The 16,376-nt window shown below is 51.1% G+C and overlaps 1 protein-coding gene across 5 annotated transcripts in view; it reads left to right on the top strand.

Annotated features, from left to right (window-relative positions):
- ZBTB7C (zinc finger and BTB domain containing 7C) overlaps positions 1 to 16,376 on the top strand; it is a 153,032-nt gene that overhangs the window by 101,598 nt on the left and 35,058 nt on the right. The window contains exon 2 of one of the 5 annotated variants that reach the window (XM_086373420.1): positions 7,486 to 7,635. The exons of the other annotated variants lie outside the window; for them this stretch is intronic. The gene's annotated coding sequence lies outside the window, so the exon portion shown is untranslated. The remainder of the gene's footprint in view (positions 1 to 7,485; positions 7,636 to 16,376) is intronic. 5 annotated transcript variants of the gene reach the window in all.

Raw genomic sequence — 16,376 nt, 5'->3', positions numbered from 1 at the left:
AGCTGGTTGGAAATGTTTTCTTCCATTCCTTCACTTCACAAATACCAGTGCCTATCAATGTACAAGAGACTCTGTGCTGGACACCATGGAACCCCCACAACATGGAACCCACAACAGGTGACGAGTCTTGACTTATATGTGATGAACTTAGAGAGCCCTTGGCATGTTGGCTTTCAGCCACCCTTCACATCCTGACAGTGTGACCCCCAACAGGGCAGATAATCTACTCAGGTATCAGCTTCCCCACCTATAAAATTGGAATAACTGACCTATAAGTTCATTCCAGCTCTAAAAATTTAATTCCCCTAGCAATTCCACTCCTGAGAATAGACCCAAAAGAACTGAAAACAGATTCAAATAAATGCTTGTTGACTGAACACTCATTTCATATTGTGCTATTCACAATAGCCAAAAAGTTGAAACAGTGCAAAAATCCATCAAAAATTAAATGAATAAACAAATTGCACTATTGTATGGACAATAGAATATCATTCAGCCATCAAAAGGAAGGAATTGCTAGTACATACTACAAGTCAGGCAAACTGTGGACACATTATGCCAAGTAAAAGAAGCCAGACACAACAGGTCACATATGAGTCTAGTTATATGAAATATTCAGAATGAGTAAATCCATAGAGATAGAAGCAGATTGGTGGTTGCCAGGAGCTGGCAGGGGCGGGGAGGCAGGGCTTAATCGCAAAATGGTTATGAGGTTTCCTTTTAGGATGAGGAGTGGGTTTTAGAAATAGATGGAGGTGGTAGTTGCATAATATTGTGAATTAACTACATGCCGCTGAATGTTTACTTTAAATGGTTAATTTCTGTTATATGACTTTTAACTCAATTAAAAACAAAAACCCCTCTATAATTCCTAATATCCATGGCAAGGACAGCCTATCTCTTATGTCATACTCCCCGGGTATAAACTAGGGTCCCCGTGGAAGTAATAAGCAATAGTATTTCTCCGATTCTTTCTGCCGCTCTGGGTTTCTTGCAGCTGAGCTTTCAGCGGGTCTGGGTCTGTGCTCACTACAGCCGTCTGCATGCCCTGGAGGGTTGCATGACTGCTCCTGTGTACACCTGCCGACTCACTGTCCCCGCCCTGGGGCCTGCTGTGCTATCCTGCATGGCTGGCCTGTGCCGCCTGTGGAGTGTGGGCCAGGGGACAGACCCAAGCTGGAGGGGGTCCTGCCTACCCCGAGGGCACCCTGCTAGGGGTCCCACTAGGCTCTCTGAAGAGTTGGAAAGACCCACGTTCCTGCCTTTGTGCAGGCACTTGTGACATAGGCCCCCATGGGTCTTCATTCTCATCTCAGAGATGCTAGAGACACAGACCCTGTAGAATGTACTCTCTTTTTAGAACTCCTTTCTTAGTGCAAAACCTGGTACTTTGTAGGTGCTCAATAATTATTTGTTAAGTGAATGAATGAACAGATGAAAGAAGGGATATTGGAATCTTGGGAGATGAGCCAGAGGGCCATCTTAGCGACAAAATCTAGCTGCACCCAAATCTCCCATCATCTCCAAGCCTGAAGGAACCATTTGAGGGTCCAGCTTGTGGCTTTCAGCTCCGTCCACCTTAGGAAGAGTCACGTTTGGTGGGCAGCTGCAAACCACAGATGCTTGGCTGCCGGGTGCCCAGGCCCTCCCAGATGGGACCTGGCACACTCTGACTCTGGGTGGATCAACTTGGGTGGATCAGCTTCAGTTCAAGCTGGATCTGCTGTGGGAGCTGGAGAAGGTCAGGGATGGAAAGTATCTTGTGGTGAGTCTGCCAAGCCTCTCCCATGGACACCCCGGGGGAGGTAGCAGGGCATCAGGTAGGGCCTGAGTGCTGGTCCTGCCTGCTGGGAGTGGCAATGGTAAGGCCCAACTCCATCAGGGAGGATGGCGGACGCAGTGTGACCCAGGGCCTGAGTGCTCACAGGTGCTCAGTAAATGGGGTCAGTGTTGTCACAGTCAGTTCTTGTACCTTCAGCTACTCATCAGCCACCACCTTCACACAGGCCTTTGATGCTGACACAGCTGAACTCCCTGGCATCCTGTACATACGCCCTGACTGTACTTTCTCACCCCCCTTCTCTGCTTGTTCATTCATTCATTCAATGACTTGTCTCAAGCAGCTGCTTCATGCCAGGCCCCATGCCAGGCTTGGGTTCGCTAGGTCTATGGGTGTGCCCCCATGTCCTTCCTCATCCCCCAGTTTGGGGTGTTTATCGCAGGGACCCTTGGTAGAGGTAGGAGGCCTGGGGTGGATTAGGGGCTGCCATATCAGAGTCACAAGTAGGCTGTTTTCAAGTGCCACCCACCTCCTTCTCCTAATTGTCACCCCCGCTAAGAGAGGGGTATCGGGAACAGATTCCCTGTGCTAAAATGCTCTTGGGCACAGGTCCAGAAGGGCTCTGGGATGCTTCAAAGCACTTGGGAACTTTTTCAACTTTTAACTTTGGATTTGTGTGCGCCCTGCTCAGCTGTGGGAGGATGACGCTCTGCAGGTGGGCAGCCCTGATGGTTACCCGGTTAATTCAGCCATACTAAATAGTTCAGGGCCGAAACATTTACCTCCAGGTGGGCCTCAAGTGTGACCATCTACTTTGTCTCAACTGACTGGATAATTATCAGTTTCTCCTTTAATTCTGAGTTTTGGGAACACAGCCTTCAGCAGTGGGTCCCCGATGAGCAGGACACAGACCTCAGGGAGTCCTGGACGGCCAAGGACTTGCACCCACCAACTCCCTGATTCTTCGCAGGAGTGTTCATGTGTCCAGCAGTTCCTTCTCACTCAGAGGGGCTGGGTGCTCGAATCCCAGAGAACAGAGGGAGAATTCTTCAAACATTTGTTCTGGAACAAAATTTTTCAAAGTAGCTGCCAGCATGCATCCACAGACTCTCTCTTTTTTTTTTTTCTTTCCAATATTGGTTTTCAACTAGTCAAATTAATTCAAGGGGGAGATTTTAATTAAGTACTAACCTGGCTTTAAACACTCAAGGTATATTTGACAACTTGTGACTAAGAGACCAGCTAACCTCCTTTCTAGTAAAGGCAATGGGGGAAGTATGGGGGAAATGTATAAATATTGTTAAGTGAAAAAAGGCAGATTGCAGTGTATACAGTTTATAGTGTATATTCCCATTTTTAAAACACCTGTATGTGTAAGAAACATAGATATCACAAGGTGTGAATGGGGCAGACCCCAAATAGCCAGACAGTGACTTTTATTTTCTTCCTTTCCTTCTATGTTTTCTAATATTGTTAGGAATGAGCCTTTATAAATAAGAAAAAAAACAAAAGAGGAGGAAATTTTCTTCATTTTTTCCCCTATATAATATATACATAAGTTTCTTTCCATTCTGTTCTCATTGCCTTTGCTAGGAAGGACCTTGGGTGCTCTCTTGGTTAGAGGCAATCAGACACACACACACACACACACACACACACACACACACGTAGGCTGCTAAGGAGAGGTACTTAGCCAGGTTAGTATTTCGTTGAAGCTTCCTCCTCGGTTTAGAATCAAGGTTAAGATTCTGCCTGCAATGCAGGTGACCCAGGCTCATCCCTAGGTCAGGAAGATCCCCTGGAGAAGTAAACAGCAACCCACCCCGGTATTCTTGCCTGGGAAATTCCATGGATAGTGGAGCCTGGCAGGCTATACAGCTCTTGGGGTCATAAAGAGTTGGACACAACTAAGCGACAGTTTCAGTTTTTCCTCCTTGATTTATTTAGACTAATGGAAAAAGTGAGTGTGGTCAGGGCTGGAGGGTGGGGACAAGGAGGTTGTAGAGACCCTGTGCCCCTCGGCTCCTGTGGGTCCTCAGCGGAGCGGTGCATTATGGGAGCCCTGGCTCTGACCTGCAGGTCCAGGGGGTGCCCCGTGGAGCCATCACATTGTACGAGTCGCCATCCCAAGAGCTCAGTGGATCCGTGAGGACGCAAGTCCATCAACAGCTTGAACTAGGCTCCTGCCAAGCCCAGAGCCCTCACCTGCCCCTGGGGTTCTTTTGTCTGCTCCACTTGGGAAATCAGCCACTTGAACAACCAGTATTTCCTGAACCTCAGCCATGCTCTCAGTGCCCAAGCGGTGCTTAGAAAGCAGGGAGCATCTGGGGTTAGTGTCCCGGATAGAGAAAAACTGCCGGTGGCCCATCCCCAGGGGAAATGCCCACCTGCACCTGCCTCTCTCTGCTTTTCTTTCCCAGGCCCCTACCACATCGAACTCTATGGCTGAGTGCAGGGAAACCGCTACCAGATTGTTAATTCCTTCATTCACTCTCAGAACCTCAGTCTTCTCATAAGGAAATTAGGACATGTATACATCACAGAATTGTGAAAATTAAATCAGGTCATGGGAGTAGATGACCTCCACAAAGTACTGTGACACAGAAGCAGCCCACTCAGGGGTGTCCTGACCCCTCGGCCCTCTGGAGGACCACGCATTTGCTTTCCATTCCTGTAGCAGCAGGCCCAGGGACTGCCAGTGGCATAGAAGGGGCTCAGTGGGCATCTGCTGGATTTGCCTGAACCTGCCCTGGGGAGGAAGGAGGAGAGGACAGAGAGCAGTTCCTCCCTTCGCACCGAGTTCTAGTGCCAGGCGCTGTCTTAAGTACATGTAGATGGATTATGTGTTCAGTCTGCCGAGGACAGCTGGGGTCCCATGTTTCCGATTTCTGCAGGTGCTGGGGGATTAGCCAGCCCAGCAGGTGGGGCCGCTCTAGGCAACTCCATTCAACCTGAACACTCTCCCATTCAGATGCAGGGAGGAGAAAACCGACACTGGGGGAAAAAAAGCCCAAGGGATTTATCCACCCCTCCTCCAGAAGAACTGGAAGCAGGCCTGGGATTCTCACTCTCCCAGAAGCTACAGGTGAAGCCCCTAGATCCCATCCTGGGAGTGGGGAACTGGGGGTGTAGAAAAATCAACTCAGAACTGCACGATGCTCACTGATCCTGGCCAAGCCCACAGTAGAGGACGGAAGGTTGCTACTGGGCTTCCTGGAACCCCAGGCCTGAGGTTCAAGCTCGTGCCTGCTCCCCTTGGGCTGGCTATTGCCACTTGGACCTTGCTCTGTCTTCTTGTCCAGGCACCAAGCTAGAAGCCCCTCCACAGTGCCAGACAAGAATGCAAGGTGCTGCAGCTAAAACTGGAGGGTCCCTTTTATGCCCCTTGTCACTCAAAGAACCAGGTGGGCATTGGAGCGGGAACAGGTAGGTAGAATGACTAGGTAGAAAGCAAGAGTCTGGACGTTTTGTGAGCTGGGTACTGATGTAAACCATGGCGGCACTCACACTGACGAGGCTCAGACATGTGTTTCTTCGTGATGGTGCCTGTAGCACTGTGGGTGGGAGAAGCAATGCCTGAGATAAAGTGCAGAGACTTGAATGCTGGAACACTGCAAAACACCTCTTTTCTCTCCTCCCTCTTCCCTCTGCACTCTGAGAGATGACCTATTTTGATGCTGGCAAAGATGTGAGTTTAATTAACTAGCGGGGTCTAAGGGTCAAGGAAAATTTGAGAATAAAAAAAAAAAACAGGGGGCCAGTATGTTAATAACTATGTGACTCACCACAAAAACCTCATCGAATGGGAAGGACTTGAAACAGCAGGAGACTGGGGTCTCAATTCCTTTGACAAGCTGATGTCCTTGACGGTACCATTTCCCAACTCTACTTCCCAGGCTGCAGAGCTCTGAGGCCCTCCTGCTAAGAGATGCTTTGATTCTGTTTTCTGCATTGAGCCAGGGGAACATCCTTAAGGGCAGGCTCTCCATTTCCTCTTCATTGTATTACTGGGAGGTTTGGGGGACTGGGAGAATCGGGTGGCTGTGTCGCAGATCAAGTTCTGTCTTTACTTGACCTCAGGGTCTCATGCAAACCATCCTCTTTATACAAGGGTGGGTGCTTATCCACTCAGGGTGCAGGGGTGTTCTAAGCCCCTGTGCTCTCTTGGGTGGCTCTCTGGACGCCCCCTGGTACTCATCCTTTCATTTGACAGGCACTCGCTGAGCTGGCCCACTCCTGGAGGGCTAGAGGGCCACCAAGATAGGGACCATCCTTGTCCCTGAGAGCCCACATTCCAGGGGCAGTGACACCAGGCTGCTCACTGCAGACTGAGCTAGGGTCCTAAGATGCAGGGGCCAGGTCTTCATCTCTGGAGCTCACATTTCCCTTGGCAACTGCAGGAAATGAATTCAAGCGAAGGGAAAGAAGGGAACTGCTAGCAGAGGAGATGGAACACGATCCAAGGACAAGGTGCCGAGCAGAGCAGGAGGCCGGGCCAGAGCTGAGCCACCCACGCCAGCAGCAGGATGGCCGAGCCAGGCTCTTAAAGACAGTTGGGTGGGGAAGCAGGGGCGGAGACCAGCTGGCCAGCCACAGCCAGACTTAGCCCTGCGAACAGGGAATTGCAAGGTCTCGTTGGGTGGGGAACAGGGAGGAGAGGCCTTCTCCCTGTTCAGGTCCAGGGCTTGTTTGAATTCTCTGGCCCAGAAGAGCAGCCCCTGGGAGCCTGTCTGTTCCTGCCTGCAGCTCTGCGCCTGTCCCAGCCCCAGGGACTCTTCTGTTCCCCATTGTTTCCGGCACCCCACAGCCCAGCCCAAGAATAAAGATAAACACCCCTTGCCCATCGCCCCGCCTGCCCGCCCGCCCTCCCCGCCCTGGTGACTCAGGCTGGTGGCCTGGTGGCAGAGGCCCTGATCGGCCTGGCTCTGCTGAGCTGCCTACATCTGCTGCTGATTTCCTTCTCTGAAGCAGTAGTCCTTTATGTCTCTTCGACCTAAATTAGGGTTGTTTTTTTCTTCCCCCTTAGGGTGGGTTTTTTTTTCCCCCCGGATTAAAAAAAGTGGTACCTTTCTCCCCCTGTGGTGTACACATTATTATAGTGTCTGTTCACTTTAGAGGGGACAAAAAAGAGCGTGAACTTGGACAAGTCCAGTTTAATTGTGATGTACGGCTGCCCGAGGTCTCCTGTCCACTCTGGCCGATTCTGAGCCAAACCAGTTTTCCATGGCCAGACGGGGCCCGGTTTCCACAGCGTTTCCTGTCAGGAAGTTCCCCCGCCCACTGTGCGCTGTTAAATGGATCCTTTTCATTCCTTTTCCTCTTATAAACTTCCCTTTCAGGTCATCCTGAAGGGAGAGTGAGGATGTGGCCGGCAGGGGGAAGGGAACCCCATGCTCCATTTGCCAAAGGGAGGAGGCCGGCAGGACCTGGCCGGGGTCACACACCTGGGGTCCCAGCCCCAGGGCGAACCGTAGGATGACCAACTCCTCTGCAGAAGGGGCTCTGCCTCAGCTCCCAAACGAGGCAGTTAGGGGCCCCCCCGTCCACCCTTCCCCCCCAAGAGAAGGTGGATGCTGGTGAAGTGGGATTTGAGGAGTAGTGGGAAGAGTACCCCATCCTAAAAATACCTCCCTCCTTCTCCCATCCTAAAAATACCTCTGCCACAAACTTCCCACGGAGAGTGAAATTCTACCTTTCCCATTTAGGTCTTTGCTTGTTTGCTTGTTGCAAGCGCCTTGAGGAGGCACTAATAAGGCCTGGCCAGCTCACCCCCTGCCTCCATGAATCAAGTGTGGGAAGCTGGCGGCCCGCCTTCAGGAGCGGAACGTGGGAAGGCTGGGCATCCCTGGGGAAAGGTGAGCTGAAGTTGGGCGCCTAAGGCAAACCTGGTCAACAGGAGTGATTGTCCAGGGACTGGCGGGGGAGGCAGGGGAGGTAACTTTTCCTTCCTTGTCCTGTAAGCTGCATGTATCAGCTCACATTTAATCCTTGGATCCATTTTGTAACGTAAGTACCTTTCCCCTGTTTGGGGTATTCCTACCCATTTTACAGATGAAAAGTGTTAGTCACTCAGTTGTGTCCAACTCTTTGTGACCCCATAGACTATAGCCTGCCAGGCTCTTCTGTCCCTGGAATTCTCCAGGCAAGAATACGGGAGTGGGTTGCCATATGAGGAACTTGAAATTCACAGAGGCAAAGTGTCACATGATCCCACACAGGTGAGACTAGAGATGGTGACTGATTCCAGAGATCAAATGCCTTCCTCACACCTCAGGCTGTCTCCAAGGGGCATCCATGGTTCACTCATTCATTCATTATAAAACTTATATAACATGAAATTCACCATTTAAGGGCATTATTCAGGTGCATCAAGTACATAGATTGTGTGCAGCAGTTGTGGTCATCTCCAGAACCTCTTTTTATCATCCCAAATTGCAACTCCATAACCATTAAACAATAGTTCCTTATTCTCCACCCCTCAGCCCCTGGCAGCCACCACTTTGCTTTCGGTCTCTGTGGATTTGTCAATTTCGAGTATGTCATACAGACAAAATCATACAATGTTTGCCTTTCTGTGACTGACTTATTTCACTTAACACAATATTTTCAAGGCTCATTCATGATGAAGCATGTTTCAAAGCGTCATTCCTTTTTATGGTTTTTGTGTGGATATACTTATCCAGTCACCTGTTGATGCATTTGGGGTGGTTTCCACCTCTTGCTGCTGCTAAGTCGCTTCGGTCATGTCCAACTCTATGCGACCCCACAGGCGGCAGCCCACCAGGCTCCCCCGTCCCTGGGATTCTCCAGGCAAGAATACTGGAGTGGGTTGCCATTTCCTTCTCCATTCCACCTCTTGGCTATTGTGAATAATGCTACTATGAACATGGATGTAAAAATCTCTCTCAGAGTCCTTGTTTTCAATTCTTTTGGGTAAATACCCGGAAGTGGGATTGTTGATCATATGGCAATTCTACGTTTAATTTTTTGAGGAATCACCATACTGTTTTCCATAGCAGCTGCAACATTTTGCATTCCAATCAGCAATACACAGCATTCCAATTTCTGTACATTCTCACCAGCACCTTTTGGTTTCTTGACAGTAGCCAGCCAAATGAGTGTGAGGTAGTATCTCATTATGATTTTGACTTGAATTTCCCTAATGATTAGTGATACTGATCACCTTTTCGTGTGCTTATTGTTCATTTGAATATCTTTGGAGAACTGTCTAGTCAAGTCTTTGGCTCATTTTTGAGTGGGGTTGTTGTGGGGTTTTTTGTTTTATTTTGGTGGCGTTGAGTCATCCATGCATCTTTACTCTGAATTACAGATAATCAGGAATTTTTCAGAGACTCTTAGGTCATCATTTATGTTCATAACAAGGACCTGGGTTAGCTGCAGTGGCTTTCTGAATCAGCTAAGCAGTATGTATAGTGCTTTTGTGTAAAGTGTGTTTTATTGCATTTGCGATATCTTAGAATCCATAGTTCTCATGAAATTTTCATTCATTTATCATGCTTGTACATTGTGATGTACCAGACACTGTGCTGAAGGCATTAAAGGAGAATGACGTGGTCCCTGCCCTTAAGGAGCTGCTGGGAAGAAGCAGTTGCAATCAAAATGGCATGTGCTCATTTTCTGAACCAGAAATCTTGGTGTATACTCTAATGGGAATTTTTGGTGCACGAGGCTGGGCTATGAGACATGCTGGGAAAGGGGATAATGCAGGCTCAGAAGGAAGCTAAGGAAAGAATCAGCACAGAAACATCAGGAAAGATGGGGGGGGTGCGGTCCCAGGTATCTATCTTCTTATCCAGAGACTGTCATGATTGCATGTTTGCATCCCTCCCTCCATCACGCACAGATGCCTGTCCCCCTTTGTAGCTGCTCTGGGCTTCAAGTCTGGTGCAGACTTTTAAGGGAGTGACGGGGTGTAGGGATACAAAGTAGGACTTGAAGGGGAATCTCTGACCTGACCTTTTGGTGCTGTTTCAGGGCAGGGGGTTTCTCTTCTCCAGGAGAACACTGCATGGAAAGAGCTGTGGCCCATGTTGGGACGGGGCGGGCTCTTCCCAGTGTTGCCGGGTTCTTGGCCATCATCCACTAACACCATGGACAGTCTTGCTCCTCCTCTGCCTCCTGCCACCTCTATAGTTTGACTGGCAAGGTAGCACCAATCTTTTCTCAGATGACGCCATCCAATGAGTGTCTTTGTGACTTTGACAGTGGGAGGCCAGGTACCAGTCTGTAGCCAGGGGCTTGTCTCACCAGCTCCTAGAACCGAGCAGGCAGCACCAAATCTTGTTTTCTAGGATGTCAGGGCCCAAAAGTATGCCATTTCTCACTCACTAGAATCGAAACGCAGTGTGGACCTTGGTTCAGTGCTATATGCCTCCTGATGCCTGGCACTTCATGCCTGCTTAACATGTTTATGTTGAGTGGGTGAAGCAGTGAGTCCCTGTCTGCCTCCTTAGCATCCCCTTGAAGTCTTACAGACCTGGGTTTGGGTCCTGGCTCTGCCAGGTGCCCTGGGGAAGTGAAGTCACCTCTGAGAGCCTCTGTTGCCTCCCCTGTGAAATGGGGCAGCAGTTCCAGGAGCCTCACCCAGAGCCTGACACATCCCTTCCCTCTTCTTCTCCACCAGGGGCCAGACCGGACTCCCCTGAAGTGATTGCCCAGCCACTAATCCCATAAGCCTTTTATCACATTTTTTTGCCGAGTCTCCCACCTGGGCTCAAATCCTACCGCTCATTTGTGCCTTTCCTGGGGACACTGAACACCTTTCTGGCTCCACCCAGAGGGCAGGCCAGAAGGGGAGGCCTTCTGGTCAAGAGTCCTGGAATTGGAAGGGACAGAGCCAGGCACGCACAGCTTGAAGCCTCGTCCCTGATAACAGAGGCCCCCAGATGGGAGTCAGGGGTGGGGTGCGGTGCGAGAGGCCAGAGCGTCCCGACCTGCTCTCATGGGCCTCCCCGGGCCACAAGGCGGGGATTTCTTCAGCGTGCCTTCTCACAGCCGCCTGCCCTGTTCGGGGTGGACCCGGGGGGTGGCCCCTTTCCACAGTCTGGGGATGACAGAGGGCATGTGGGTGAGATAGCTGAAGGGCACGCTTGTCATCCCGTCAGATGCACTGTGGGTGGGCAGAGAAGTCAGGAGGACCTTTCGGGGGAGGGGGTGTCAGCGGGGCCCTGAGAATGGCGGGGAGCTGACGGGACGAGGAAGGGCAGGGCCTTTTCAGGTTGAAGCAGGGAGGACGGGAATGGGGAGAGGCGTGCCGCCCACAGAACCGCGGGGACAGGTGAGCCCAGCCCTGAGGAGACAATGTGTCCATCTGTTCAGTCAGTGAGGCAACAATGGTGTGTGTGAGCACCCGTCTGCACCTGGCCCTGCCCAGGGCGGGGATACAAAGGTGGGCGGGACACTGTGTGTGCCCCCACCCCGGGAGATGTGACCTCCTGGTAGGTGCTGCATGCCCTTGGTGGGGGGCGGGGAGGGCGGGAGGCAGAGCTGCTTCTCGTCTCAAACACGGTGCCCTGCTGGCCTCTCCCACTGCAATGGCCTCAACCTCCGCCTGAGAGGACCTGTGAGCTCCGGCCCCGAAACTCAGGCTTCAGGGTTGTTGCTTGCTGAAGCCAGGAGGGCCCTGAGAGGCAATTCGTGCCCAGAGATTGCAAATTTTAGAGAGCGGCTGACCCCTGTGCTCCTTCCATCTGAAGATGCCAAGACCCCACCCCAGAGGCCCTGATTTGTAGGTCCTAGGTGGAGCCACATTTTTAATAAGCTTCCAAGTGACTCTCTCGTGGTTCTCAGGCTTGTGCCTATGGAGAGGCCCTGGGGAGTTTAAAACAGCAGTGCCCAGGCCCCATCCTTGGAGAGTCTGGTTCAGCTGGTCTGAGGATGGGGTCTGGATGCTGGTGGTTTTAAGAGATCCTGCAGTGATGTAACTTGGGTTGGTACCCACAGGACTCATGCTTGAGGGCCACCAATTTATCCAACTATCGCACATTAGTCAGAGTTCTCCAGAGAAGCAGAGCCGACAGTGTGTGTGTGTGTGTGTGTGTGTGTGTGTGTGTGTGTGTGTACAGAGAGCAAGAAGGGGAGGTTTATTTCAAGGAACTGGCTCATGTCATTGTGAGAGTTGGCAAGTTTAAAATCTGCAGGACAGGCCCGCAGGCTGGAGACCCAGGTTAGAGCTGATGTTGCAGTTCAGGCCTGAAGTAAGCCTGAAGGCAGAACTTCCTCCTCCCCTGGGGATCCCAGTCTCTTTTCTCTTAGGGTCTTGAACTGATTGGATGAGACCCACACTTATTATGGAGGGTCATCTGCTTTACTCAGAATCTACTGATGTAAATGTTAATCTCATCTAAAAAATACCGCCTAGACTGATCTATCTAGACTGGTGTGTGAACAAATATCTGGAAGCTGGGGCCTAGACAAGTTGACACACCTCAGCTGAACCGTCACCCACCTCATTTTGCAAAGAAGGGAACTAAGGCCCAGAGAAACAGAGCAACTTATCCAGGGCCCAATACCTGGTTCATTGCTGTTTTATTTGTCATAGACTCAGGGATCATCAAACCTTGAAGAGACCTTGAAGTTAGTTCAGCTCATTCACTGACAGGGGAAGCTATGAGTTGATGGGGCCGACCACCCTTTCCGGGTCATGCATCTTGCCAGAGAGGAGCTGGATCTTAATCCCAAGACATCAAATGTCCTGCAGCTGCTCCTTCCTCTCCTCCCAGTTGCAGCGTAGTAAGATAGCAAAGAGAAGGACGTCTCTGTCACCATGTAGACAAGCCCCGCCTCTCTCCCCAGGCCCCAGCCCGAAGACTCCTCCTTCAAGACCTTGGGAACCGGGAGGGGACAGTGTACACTGACACCACCTCTCAGTAGAGGGGAGGGTTGGGAGGCCCCCAGTGGTTGCTGACTTCCTGCATTTATACCCAGGCCCCGCTGCTATCTATAATTTTGTGGCTGCTTCATTTGTGTTCGGGTTTACACACTTAATGCATCATCCACAGGGACGGTCTCTGCACGCCCACCTCTTGTTCAGCATTAAATATGGCTTGTGAGGTGGAATTTGCTTTCAATCAAAGCCCAGTTGTGGTGATTCGCCTTGTTATGTCATCCTCACTCCTGGCCCTAAGGGCTTCAGAGCACCAACGTCAATGGGGTGTGCAGACCCTCTGAGGTATGCATGTTGCATGCATGTGATGTTGGCCAGAGATTGTGATCCAGCCGGAGTCTGGATGCAGCAGGCTGTGGGCAGACGGAGGACTCCAGGGACAGGGCAGAAAGCCAGGGCTGGCAAGGCCATGGGTGCCACTGGGCCAGGCCCCAGGGACATCCTGCAATAATTATGGGACCTCAAAAGGTGCACGGCATGGAAACCGAAGATTCAGCTGGCCGGGAGATGATGCCTGGCCAGCAGATGAAGGGAAAGCAGACTCTGCCTGCTGGAGACAGGAGACCCTCAAAGGCAGGGCTGCCTCACCCACGAAGCTTCCATACGGGGGCTGGTTTCAGGGAGAGGGAGGGGCAGAAAACAGAGCTACAAGTCCTGATGCTGAGTTAGCTCCAGGGATGCATGCTTAGTCATTTCAGTCGTGTCCGACTCTCTGCGACCCCATGGACCATGGCCCGCCAGGCTCCTCTGTCCATGGGATTCTCCAGGCAAGAATACCGGAGTAGGTTGCCATTTCCTTCTCCAAACTCCAGGGTGAGGGATGGATGAAAAGATGGGCTCTCCCCACCTGCCCTCCTCATGGGACGACAGAAAGCTGGAGTCTGAATAACACCACTTCTCAGAGCCCTGAGCAGGAAGCTATGTTGTGTGGTAGAGGCGGCCCATAGGCTGGGGGCCCAGGGACCCAGGCAAGGCCCCTGCTACCCCTGTGACCTCGAGGAGGCTGGCTCTAGTTGGAGCCAGGCCAGGAGGTCAGCCTCCAGACTCCTGTCCTGAGGGCTCTGTCCTCTGTTTCAGAGCTTTCCAACATGCCACCCAGCACTGACTCCTCAGCCCTCCCGTCGGGTCCTGACTCCCACAAAGGCTTTCACAGTGGGGACCTCCCCCAACCAAAAAGCATGTCAGATCTTGGGTGTTGACATCTTTGACCAGGAAGTCCTTTTTGGGGTGGAGGAAGGGAGGATAGTTAGCAATACCCTCAGGAAGCCTGGATTCTGAGCCACCCACTGTGGCTTTTGCCTCTCTATAAATTAGACTGTCCCCTGCCCTTTTCCTTAGTCCCTTAGTCTCTTCCCCGTGCTCCCATTCATTCCCTCCTTCTAGAGAGACCACCCTCCCCTATTCCCCCTTACTCTCCCTGTTTCTATCACCGTTCTTCCCCTTCCCAGTAACTTGCATGGCCAGTGGTGTGGACGGTGGACTCAAGGCCCGAGGGTCAGGTGCCCTGGATCCTCCATGGGGGTGGGCAGTTGTCCTGAGGAGCTCACAGGTACTGCTCTTGAGCTAATCCAGAAATCCTTGAACACTTGGGTGCAGAATAAAAATGGCTCTGGTGGTTCCCACCAGCAGAGCTCCTCATTAAAATCTGCCCTGGTGGGAATTCCCAGTGGTGGGAATGGCGGGCTGGGTAGCATCATTTCAGGCTGGGAGAAGAGAGGTACGTTGGGGTGTTGAGAGCTTAGTGAGGTGCCTTCCAATCACCCCATCACAGCAGCTACCCACGTGTGGGGCCAGTCCTTCTCCTGCTTCCCAGGAGATTGGGGCCGCCTTCTCATCCTTCCTGGCCATATTGCTCTAATTTCCAAGATAATTATCCACCCTCGTCTTGACAGTGACTCAGAAAGACCTGCTGAAGAGGACTGTATTGCCAGAGATAAATATCACCACTGTCACCATCCTTATTAATGAACATTTAAGAAACTGTCACTCACAAAATACCATGAAAGTTCTGGGTTGTATGGAAAAAAAAATAGTTTGACATGATTATGCTCTGGAGACTCTTACCTTCCAGTCCTATAGGCTATAGTTTTCTCAAAATCTGCAAAATGAGGGTGTTAAACGAAGTAATCCCACAGTCCCATGTAACTCTAAATCTGTCTCTGCTCTGTGGCCATCATTGAAACCTGGACCACAGCTGGCCGTGTCAAGTGGCCATTTGCTTATTTATATGACCCATATTGCTGCCTCTCCCTCTTTCTCTCCTCTCTCTACAACTCCCTTGGCTCCCTTTTCTCCTTGTCTTGATTTCATTAACTTGTAATCCCCTGCTTCTTCCCATCTTCATCACATCTGTCTCCTCCCCTTCTGCCCCTCCATGCTCCTTCAGAGCCAGAGGCAGAGGGCTGCCCCCTCTCGGGTTGCCAGGGTTGAAGAATCCACAGGGACAACAGGAATTCTTCCTCGGCGTTGACTGGGGCAGGGCCTCTCAAGGGTGTTGGTCGGGACTGTAAGCCCTGCATAGTGTGTCTCGGGAAGCTGAATCACATGATCACAAAAGGCAGTGGAGGCGGGAGGTTTATACAGAAGCTGGAGATCGTCTAGGTGAGCTCCCATCCCACTCTGCCCAGACCCAGGGGATTCCCAGAATATGGAACTTTCAAATTCTTAAACCAGGAAATTCTTGTGAAAACCAAGATTAATTGGTCTCACCTTGGGCTTTGGGTGGTGGGAAGCAGGGAGGGTAACCTGCAAGGTGAGGTTGGCATGTAATAATCCTTTCTGGGGTCCTGGCAGACAGAGTCACAGACTCCTGCCCACAGCAGAGAGCTGAGCAGGGATGGCAAAACAAGGGTGCCCTGCCCGCTGTGGTTCCAAGTGCCAGAACCAGCACCCTGGTGTGGCTAGGAGTGCAAGCTGCGTTGTCTGCCTAGGAGGATGTCTTTTTCCCCTCTCTGGCCCACCCAGCCCCGACATCCTAGAAGCCATCTTAAGATGTACGCAGACCAAATTCCCAGTTCCTTCCACCATTATCCCAGCTGTCGGTTGTTGGATGCTCTCACATGGAGCCCTTAGAATGAATGGAGCAGACTGCTGACTCACTGCACGTGCCGGGACTTGAAACTTTACCACTCCTGGCTGTCTCCTCATAGGAAAATGGGAGCAGACACAACCAGCTCACAGGGTCCTTGGAAGGATTCAATGAGGTAATACACATACAAGAGCCTACTCATGACCTGGCACATAGTAGGTGTGGAAGTGGTGCATGAAATTAAAACTGCTCCATGTGTCTAACTTGCTCAGGGCTCAGGGGCTCTGTGGGTGAGGTGGGATGTGAGGTTTAGACATCGTCGACCAGAGTGGAATCCTTTGTGATGGATGCCCCCAGCTCACCCAGCTCCTCCTGGGAGAGGAGGGGAGGGAATGTCTCCCAGGGATGAAACCTCTTCACAGGCCTTGATCGGACACTCTTCCCATCTTTCAAACTGTGAATACTCAGGAACAAAAAGGGGTGTCTCACAGTTGGCTGTGCTTGTTATGTTTTGAGGTTATAGCAATTGTGAAGCATGATTGTGCTGAAGGTTTTTAGAGGAAATTCTTCTTATCCTGATCCATAAATTGTTTAATCAGAAGAAATAAGATGCTCTCATTTTCCCCTTGGGAATTTAATTCATGCAGTTTTCTGGTTTAGCA

This window comes from Bos grunniens, chromosome 24 (genome assembly GCF_055505025.1).
Source record: "Bos grunniens cultivar Pamir isolate PY7600 chromosome 24, Bosgru_T2T1.0, whole genome shotgun sequence".
NCBI lineage: Eukaryota > Metazoa > Chordata > Mammalia > Artiodactyla > Bovidae > Bos > Bos grunniens.
The sequence above is the reverse complement of the archived record's forward strand: the minus strand, read 5'-3'. Positions and strand labels throughout refer to the sequence as shown.